The sequence below is a fragment of the Odontomachus brunneus genome, unplaced genomic scaffold (genome assembly GCF_010583005.1).
Source record: "Odontomachus brunneus isolate Ranch 3 - 2012 unplaced genomic scaffold, Obru_v1 Obru_scaffold_076, whole genome shotgun sequence".
NCBI lineage: Eukaryota > Metazoa > Arthropoda > Insecta > Hymenoptera > Formicidae > Odontomachus > Odontomachus brunneus.
In genome coordinates, this window is record NW_022639526.1 from 82,539 (window position 1) to 89,293 (window position 6,755).

At 53.2% G+C, this 6,755-nt stretch overlaps 1 protein-coding gene across 4 annotated transcripts in view; it reads right to left on the bottom strand.

Moving 5' to 3' along the window:
* The window catches only part of LOC116847323 (homeobox protein onecut-like), a 125,288-nt gene that overhangs the window by 42,602 nt on the left and 75,931 nt on the right, over positions 1-6,755 (bottom strand). The gene's annotated exons all lie outside the window — the stretch shown is intronic.

The following is a 6,755-nucleotide window of genomic DNA, read 5'->3' on the forward strand; positions in this document are numbered from 1 at the left end:
CTCTCTCTCTCTCTCTCTCGTTCTCTCTGGTCGCCTTTGCAGAATTAATTCCATCGAATTTGCGGAGAATCGCCGTCTGATAATCAAGCGCCGCCTGACCGATCCGACGTGCGAAAATCTTCATTCGTGATGTCTGTCGTTGGATGTTCGCTCGAGTCGAGGAACACGTGCGCGGAACCGGTGTCACCGGAGATTCTCGCAAAGACATAAAAAGGAGAAAGGTGTCGCGCGTCCGCCGATATAACGCGTGCGACCGAGAAACGTCACGGATGAAGGTTCTATCTTCTTTTTTTCTCGAACGCGGGAACGATCGCGCATGCGGCGCTTGATTACCCCGACACCGATTCTCCCCGGTTTCCTCGTTGCCGCGCTTTTCGCTTCTCCGTCCTGCACTCTCCTTTTCTCTCTTTCTGTTTCTCTCTCCGTCTGTCTGTCTCTACTTTACCCCGACTCCGTCTCTATCTCTCACTCCATCTCTGTCTCTTAGGTCGGGGCGGCGCGCACAAGCCCTCTTCTCGTCGTCGATTCTCTCTTTCGCGCTCCGCCGCCCCCGCCGCGGTGGAGAACGAGCGACGGACGGCCTCGGCGCGCGGGATGTATCGCGACGCTCGGCGGCGGCGGACAGCCGCGCTCGATAGCGATTACGTAATCGCGCGGAACCTCGCGTCGCGACATCCGCGTCGCTCGTGCGAAGAGCGACGGCTGTCGACGGGAGGGAAGCTCCGGTCCTTTTGTTTCAATCGGTTCCCCAACAGCAAAGACGTCCAGAGAACGTCCAGGAACGTCCTGAGGGAACGCCCTATATCCTCAGCGCGTCCATGAGATGTTCCCGGAAGTCTGCAGGAGATCTTGTGCTGTCAGGGTCGGCCGGTCTCACACGATCTCTTCTCGGGAAATCGTGACAATCGCGGGAGAGCAAGAATCTCTCTCTCTCTCTCTCTCTCTTTCTCTCAGAATGAATCGAAAATCATTGATCGAACGATAACACACGAACGGACGAGAACCGATCGACAAGAGCCGGCCGATGAGCCGTGTGTCCTCGCTGTCGTCTGACCGAGCGCGACCGTAACTCCTTGATTCGCGTCCGGCTATAGCGCGGCGGTAACTCCTCGCCGCCGGGCCGGCCATGCGCGGCCGTAACTCCTTACTTAAACCCGACGGCATCGTTGCTCTCTTCCCTCCGTCTGCTCTCTCCTTTCTCCTCGGCGGGGTGGGGGTGGGGGTGGGGGCGTCGAATTAGCGGCGAGAAAGAGAAATATCGCGCGGGGAATCGCTAGGGACACGTTAGATCTGCTGCCCGCCATTGAAATAAAGAGGGACGTTGGGTGATCAGAGAGCAAGAAACGCTAATCAAGTGGCCCTCGGCGCAGCCAGTTTCTCTCTCTCTCTCTCTCTCTCTCTCTCTCTCTCTCTCTCTCTTTCTCTTTCCTCTCTATCTCCTTCCCTTTCACCCTCTCTCTTTCTCTATCTATCTATCTATCTATCTATCTATCCTTTTCTCTTTCTCGCTCTCGCGCGGGTAACCGAACTACGGTAGAAGTCCACTCTAAATTCGAAACGAAATCAACGAGCCGAACCGAGCGGCCGCTTCGCGAAAGCGGAGAGAATTCGAGGGTCCTCGTGATCGGTCGAGCTCTTGATCCGCGCCCTTCTTCCCTTGGCACCCGGGTGGATCCGCAGAATCCGCAGGTCCAAGGAGGACTAACCTCGCGAAGCTACTCGCGGGGCCCTTCACCCGGTAGCCGACGGTAGCCGAGAGGATCCCGAGGATCCGCGTGAGCCGACGTCGCGGACGAGCACCGAGGGATAATTTCGTCTTTTCACTTTCTCTGCTTTCTTTTTCTCGGCGCGAGAGTTCTTGCGAGAGACTCGAGGATCCGAGCGGTCGGGATCCAAGGATCTCTTCGCTGTGAGATCGCCAGGTGCTCGTTTCCGGTCGGACCTCGTCGAGGATCCGCGGGGCGCCGTTGGCGGATCGCTCTCGCTCTTTCTCTCTCTCTCTCTCTCTCTCTCTCTGGCTAATTCGTCGCCGCGATTACGCGACAATCGCGACGCCGACGTCGTCGTCGTCGTCATCGTCATCGTCGTCGTTGTCGTTGTTACCGTCATCGTCATCGTCATCGATCGCGATCATCGACACGTGGAGCTTTCGCGTTGCCCCCGCGGATGCGCCCGAGGACGCCCTTGGTTCCTGAAAAGAAAAGCGTTATATGCCTGCCGACACTGGATGCGGGGGAATCGCGCGTCTGCCTGCATGGATGTACGTGAATCTGCGTGCACGTGTGCGACTGTGTGTCCGTGCTTGTGTGTGTGTGTGTGTGTGTGTGTGTGTGTGTGTGTGTGTTTGATGTGTAATACGCGTGCTGCTGCGCATGTCTGCACATGTGTAGGTATACACATACATTGCGCACCGAGTCTGCGTTGTTAATGCACGCCGTATTTAGTCCACGCGAGAGCGTGGGATCAGGGACGTAAACGGACGTAAGCGGGAATAAAAAGAGCTGAAATATCTGTCGAGTCCGACGATTTGCTCGTCCTCGTCATCATCCTCGTCCTGCGTGTCCATCCGATCGTCGACGTCGGGATGCACATCGCGCGGCGCGCATGCACTTGCAGCCGATATATTTTCCGTTCGCCTACGTCGTCTCTTTTTTCGCTACGAGGCGGACAATTAAAAAAAAAAGGAAAAAAAACACCCGAAGGGGTGACTGCGATTCGGGCGTGGACGGCGAGGCGGACAGGGGGTGAAAGCGATCGAGACGCTTTTTGGGCGAGGACTCGGCGCGCTCCGCGCCGATTAGTCGTCCGAAGTATTATCGAATCGCGCGCGCACGACAGCGAGTCGAATCGATAGGTCGATTCTTAAAGCTCTCCTTGCTATTATTTTCGGAATTGTTCCGGGGTTATAACGTCCCAATTGGACGTGGAGTTAGACCCGAATTAGGAATGCGTGCGTTGCCGTTGCGTCGTCGTTAATTTCGCTCAAGGAACGAATCCATCGGCTGTGTACTTTGAGGACATTCAAGGGTCGTATTTTAGCGGCGCATCAAGGGTGCTTTTCTATGACTTCAATATTTTTGTCACGAGCAAAATTATATTTTTATACAGAGTGTAGCGGACTCTCCTGCGCAATTTTTGCGGAAACGTAGAACGAACTGAGGTGAACATAAAAGTCCCATACCGTTTTGTGATATTCTCAATAATAGTCGAGATATTAGTTAAAGAAGATTGGTGAGCGATACGGTAAAGATGAGCTGTAGTGGCGATGTGTGCTGCTGCGTGCTTGTACATTAGATTGAATAAAAAAGCTCTTTATTATTTTGCAAATAACCATGTAGATTTTTACTTATTAATGAAAGAGAATTGTTACTCGATTGTGCGCGATAATGCACATAAATATTCTTTAATTAATATTTAAAAACCTATGTTCATTTGCAAAATGGTAGAGGACTTTTTTGTTCAGTTTGACCTAATATATAAATGTACAACGGCAGACGGCGCCACTCCGCTGTAACTTCACGAAGTTACAGTGGAACAATGTTCATCCGTATTGCTTCCATCATAAGTATTAAATGTCTCACGAATAACGGCGCGTACGAGTCGCATGAAACTTCAACTACGAGTGCGTTTCGTTGCGACAAATGTCATGCTAAATTTTTGCCACGATTCCAAGCATTTTGATTGAAGCGAATCGACTTCTTCTAATCCACTCTCTTCCCCTTCACTCGCTCTTACGTGCGCACGAATTTAATTTAATTCGTTATCGAAATTAGGCGTCGACACGAGGAGCTGAATTTATCACACGTTACTTCAAACTTGTCAAATTTTACAGTAAAAAGTCTCTCTTTCTTCTTTCCCCAGTCTTTTTGAAATTAATTTACGCGAAGGAGGACTGCATTGTGGAGAGCGAGTCTCCCCATTTTCTAACGCGGATTCGCGCGAAATTAGGCGCGACGCGTTTTCTCACAGGCGTGCACACGCACGGCGGATATTAATTCATCTGCGCTGCATTACGATCGGGGGCGGTTCGATCGCGCACACCTGCGATCGGCTTTCGTCTCTCGATGAAAGCGTGCGTGGGAAGAAGCGGGACGGCATTCCCCGTGACAAACCGCGATAGCACGACGGCGGAACCTTTTCAAGTTTCGAGTTTTGCGTCTTCAATGCCACTGCTCTTCCTCTCCTTCCCCTCCTCTCTTTCTCTTTCGCTCACCGTCGCCGCCGTTCGACGTGAGAAGGCGCGACGGCGTTTTAATTAACTGCAAAATTAACGTCCCACGGTCGAATTGTTAATTAAAATCCCTGCGCGACTCTCTCTCTCTCTCTTTCTCTCACTCATTGAATCGGCTGAGCTCTGTCTCGTTCGCGCAACGTAAGCGCGTCGTCGCGTCGGCGCGACGCGTCGCGAACAAACAGGCGAGCAAACAAACCGGAGTGTCCGTCATTGTCGTCTTACCGGATCGAAAATACGGCGGCGTTGGCGGACGGGATAAAGTTGGGACTATTTTTCCGAGTTCTCTTCCGTGCGCCACGCGCGACCTGGTTATTTCCAGCGGCAGGAAGGAATAAAAAATGAAGCCCCGCGTCCATCACCCGCGCGGTTCGAGCTCGAGGATGATTGCTGGCCGTCATTTCGCCGTTTCAGCGTCTCGCGCAAAAATATCCCTTCGCGGGCGAGCGAGCGAGCGAACGCGTGCGTGTTAGAGGGAGGAGAAATTATATTTCTCAATTTCTGGCTCAAGATGCGCACCGGCAGACACATGCGATGCGCGTTGCGTTAATACATTCATTTACGTTCCAGTCGATCGCATTAAGCTTCTCAGAGGAGAGAGAGAGAGAGAGAGAGGGAAAGAGACAGGGAAAGAGAGAGAGAGAGAGAGAGAGAGAGACAGAGTCGAACGCACGCGTGAACGGCACAAAGGCATCGCCAAACGCGTTCCAATTACTGGGATGACGGCTTCCTTTGAGAGTTTTCTCGCGATCTGCACGAGAGGAAAAAAGAAGAGTAGCGAGGGAGAAATTGTGTTTAATCCACGGCTAACCGAATGCAAATTGACCAATTAATTAGCCGCGGTCCGACGCGAAACTCCTCGAGCGCGCGCGGTCTATCGCGCGGTTTCTCTCTCGATGGAAATCTCCACAGGAAAGTTTATCCTCGCTTGTCATTGCCGCTTTGCCGATTATTCGCGATTACCGCGCGCGCGGCTGCCGGACGATCGTTCCAAGAGCTCTAGAGTTCGCGCAAATGTTCTTGCCGTTGCTCACGGGAAAAAAAGTCTGGGTTGGACGAAGCAAACGGTGAAGCATGAACGGTTCAGGGAGTCTCCGGAATCGCCAGAATCTCTGTTCAAGTCAATCTCCGAAATCTTGACAATTCCGACTGAATTCTGACAGATTCAGCCTCACATTTCCGAGTCGTTCATATTTCACCGGAGGTTGGTCAGTCCAAGCAAACCTTTTCTGCCCTCGCGCCACACTGAACAAAGGATTTCGCTGTCGAAACGAAGGTTCGGTACATGCAGCGGACCGTAATTTGGTTAAAATCCAAATCCAGCGAACGTCTGGTGATCGCGAGCAAAACATTTAATTGCCGCTACGTGTGTTTCGCTTTCTCAATAATACTCGAAGTGTAAAACCATGTAACGCTGCTGCCCCCAACTCGCATCTCACCGAATATTTTAGTTGCAAATGCAAAAATAATCTTCCCAGTGCGATGCGGCCCACAAGCCAATACGAAAATAACCGCTCAGAATAGCCCGGGCGGAACCGCCCAACGATGCGTGCGATACGAAATCCACCTAATTCCGTCCTTGATATTTACCCCCTGCCCTCCCCCTCGTCTCCGATCCTCCTCCGTCGTCAATGATCCGAGAACGTGCAAGAGTGACTCGGATTTCTCATCGCGGTAATCGGCGTTAAAATTCCATTCGGGGAAAAAAAACCACCCCTGACCCCCTGCCTCCTCACCGCCGTCACATCGGCCAAAGCGATCGCGGGCGGCACGACTCGGAAACCGGAGAAATTCCGGAGACATGGATCGAAGCCAATATCGAGATGCAATCGACGATGTAGCGCGAGAGAGGGTCGACCGACGAGGTTCCTCCGGCCGTTGGAGAACCGTCAGGACGAAACGTCATTATTACACCGCCACCCGCGCCTCCCCCCCCTCCTCTCTCCCCCCATCGCCCTTCCTTCTTTCTGAGCCTCGGCTCAGGTTCACGGGGCTGGAGGGATAGCCCCTCGCGCCGCGCGTTATCGAATCCGATCGGCCGCAGAGAGTCGATTACCTTTGACGGAACCACCTGTTCGGCGTATTCTCTTTTTTCCTTAAGCGACGCCCGAATTCGTTTCATGGCTCGCGTCCGCCATGGCGCGCGCATACGCTATAAAGCGGCAAAGTGGTCGGTCGCGGACAGAGAAGCGAAGAGAGAAGAGCCGCCGCCACCCCTGCCGATGCAGCGCGGGGGCCTGGTGTGCAGCACCGGCGGAGGGTTTGGGGTGCACGTCGGGGCGCGGAGACTAGGTGAGGCGGAGGCGCGGGTACGGGGAGAGGGGAACGTGGGAGGAATTTAAAAGTAATTTTGACGTCGGAAAGAGTGGCCGGTACCGAGAGGGCACCGACGGATCGTTACGGTCCTTTGATCGCGAATTAAAAGCTCGAAGTCGACAGTTTAGCGATGCCACCTCTATCGTGACGATGGGCTGGTGCTCTCTCTCTCTCTCTCTCTCTCTCTCTCTCTCTCTCTCTCTCTCTC